Raw genomic sequence first — 3,219 nt, 5'->3', positions numbered from 1 at the left:
ACCACTGCAAAGGTATTTCTTTCGTATGTTAAATCGACGATTAATCACGGTTAGAAAAATTCAAAATCAAATTGACGCGACCGTTGAGGCTTCAGCTCATTTGTAATCTCAAACATGTTTTTGTGAGAAACTTTTCAATGTGAACAAAATAATGGCAGGCCATTTACATTTAGTGGCCTATTATTACTATTTGTAGTTTGCTTAGTTGTTGATTTTGTTCAAGTGCTGGATTTATATGTTCAAACTTTTAAAACCATCATTAGAAATTCAATACTCGTTAACATCTTATGCTAAGCTATATAGAAACATTATTTGTATAGTTCTATATCTAAAGGTGACGTAACGTTGTAAATGTTAGGGCTTCATACTTATTGTAAATGTTGCACAAACTAGTATTGGTTCTGGAGTTTAGAGAGTGTCATGCTTCCTCGAGTTAAACTCTAGTAATGATGGAATGGAAGATAATTTCTTGAAATGTTAAGTATTTGATCTTCTTTTCTATTTCATTTTTTTTTTGAAGTTTTCTTGTTTGTGTAAAGTCTAAACTTCTGATACCTTTCCCCCTTGATCTGTTATAGTTAGCAGTTTCTGCGATAAAGGTGGCATAACGTTGCATTTCACTCAGTTTGGCTGCCAGCAAGCTCGGATCTTCTTTAAGTTGGTCAGCAAGAAGAGTTGTTCTTTTGAAGCCTTTGGAAATCCATCTGCAATTTCAGGTGTCATAGGTAATCATTTTTCTCCGGCTTTATTTAGATTCTTTTAATTTTTTTTCTGATCATAATATAATAGGTTCATAAGAATAGAATTCCAGTACTTAACGTGATCGCAGGAGACTTGTTTCCTTGCAGTTTTCCTTCTTAACTAAATCCATACTTACAACTCTGTTTTAGAATGCTTCCCTTATTATAATATTTGAAATGATATTTTAGGTGTTGACAAATTCTGAAGATAATCATATAATTCTTTAAACGATGCATGTGTGAATACTAATGAATCTGTGGTGCAATGGTAGCACGTCTGACTTCAAGGCAGAAAATGCGTGTTCGATTCACGCCAGGTTCACTCATTTGCATTTATCATCAATTCTCTTTTTGTAGCGCAAATTATTTGAATGTGTGAAATTGCGCGTGAAGGTTCATATGGAACGGTGACGTGTTTCAGTAATGCAAATTATTTTTAACTATATGTGCATCTTAAATCCAATAATCCCGATTAGTTCAACGGGACCCTAAACCTATGGATATTATTCATAATATATTTATTGACATCTTCCACTAAGTCGGATAATGACAATTATTGAATTCATTTATCATTTTTTGATCCATTCTTATGTTTTTTTAGGATTTATGTTTATCCAAAGGTCGTACTCGATAAATGGTAGGCCACTCGCGTCCAGGTTTCGAGCTCGGAGTCATTTTCTCTCTCGAAGTCGCCAGAAAAGGGTTTGTTTAAGGTTTCGGAGAATATTCCGATGGAATCTTACCTGTAAAGGGTTGGAATCATCATTCTTACGAAGTTTCAGACTTATAGTAGTCCACTCCCGACACGGTTTCAAGATCAAAGCCACTTTCTTTCTCAAAGTCGTCAGAAAAGGGTTTGTTTAAGATTTCGGAAAATATTTCGATGATGTATCATGCTAAGTTTTAAGTCTGAACCCTCCCGGAGATTTTTGGTTCATAGTTTATATTCCATTATACCACATTTGAAGTTCGAATCGACACTGAGCTTCATATTTATGAATTTCGATGATGTATCCTGCTAAGTTTTAAGTCAGAACCCTCTCAGAGCTTCTTGGTTCATAGTTTGAACGTCGTTATACCACATTTGGAGTTCGAATCGACATTGAGCTTCATATTTATCGAGTTTGACGATGTATCATGCTAATTTTGAAATGAGAACCCTTCGAAGCTTCTTGGTTAATAGTTTGTTTGTTGTTTTGGAGTTCGGATCGACACTGAGATTCATATTTATCGATTTTGATGATCTATCATGCTAAGTTTGAAGTCAGAACCCTCCCAGAACTTCGTGGTTCATAGATTGATTGTCGTTATACTACATTTGAAGTTCGAATTGATACTGAGATCCATATTTATCGATTTCGATGATGTATCATGCTAAGTTTGATGTCAAAACCCACCCACAGCTTCATGATTCATTTTTTTTTTTGCCGTTATACACATTTGAAGTTGGAGTCGACACTGAGCTTCATATTTTTCATTTTCGATGATGTATCATGTTAGCTAAAGCTACTTCATGACATGTATGACTGGTCGAAATTACTTCATGACCTATGTGGATAATCGAAATTCAAACCGGAAGAACAAAGAGAAAGCAAAAAGAAACACACCAATTATCGAATTCATTTTTCATTTTCCCGATTCATTCTTATATATATTTTGGATTTTTTTGTATCAGAATGTGGTTAACAATGTCCTAAATTTATCAATATTTTTTTTGGAATTTATTTCGTCTCTAAGGTTGCTAATAAAACCGAATACATGAGTTAGTATTAGCACAAAGAGAAACACACATGCTTCTCAATCCGCATGAGCATCCTAAATACAATTTCAGCCGTCAAGATGTTTTCACAATCCGTATGTCACTCTTAATCAGATCTTTCACCGTCCAAATTATTTTACATAAATGAAAGTTTTTTTCTCTCACTTCCCTTCACTCGCTTTAATTTTATCTCTTATCTTCCGTCTATCTAAAACAGAAGAAAGCCCATCTCTCATATGAAAAGAACTCCGTTAAATCTATCGGATTTCAGAACTCCAATAAATCTATCAGATTCTAAGAAATTGGATATAAAGAAGGAATACATAAAGAGATGAAGAAATTCATTTCTTCCATTTCCTCCACTTTTCTACTCCATTCTCTGTCTGATGTGATGACTTTCAAGGGTTTGAGAGATGAGATTGAGATTCGGTTTGAGAGAATCAATTGATGTGGGTATGTACATGCTGAAGTGATGGTGCTGCTGTGAACCATGTAAGAGAACTACTAGGGATAGTTATGGATTCGGGATGAACATAGATAAGCAGTTAGGGTTTTGAATTTGACTTTTGAATTGAATGAAATCGATAAGTAAATCGAGTATTAATTGATGAAGAAACAAAAGGGTATTGTTTAATTTTAGTTGTGAAAATGTTTTTAGATGAAGAATCAAAGAATTAGGGTTTGGATTTTTAGGCCTGAAATCAAGATAAGAATCGAGAT

The 3,219-nt window shown here is 34.1% G+C and overlaps 1 non-coding gene across 1 annotated transcript; it reads left to right on the top strand.

The window, feature by feature from the left end:
- The first annotated feature begins 991 nt into the window (after positions 1 to 991).
- Positions 992 to 1,062, top strand: TRNASTOP-UCA. Its single transcript has one exon. It is a non-coding gene; the product is annotated as a tRNA-Sec (tRNA).
- The last annotated feature ends 2,157 nt before the right edge of the window (positions 1,063 to 3,219 follow it).

The sequence above is a fragment of the Papaver somniferum genome, unplaced genomic scaffold, assembly GCF_003573695.1.
Source record: "Papaver somniferum cultivar HN1 unplaced genomic scaffold, ASM357369v1 unplaced-scaffold_107, whole genome shotgun sequence".
In the NCBI taxonomy this organism is placed as follows: domain Eukaryota; kingdom Viridiplantae; phylum Streptophyta; class Magnoliopsida; order Ranunculales; family Papaveraceae; genus Papaver; species Papaver somniferum.
Note: the sequence above shows the minus strand (reverse complement) of the source record. Positions and strands in the feature narration are given on the sequence as shown.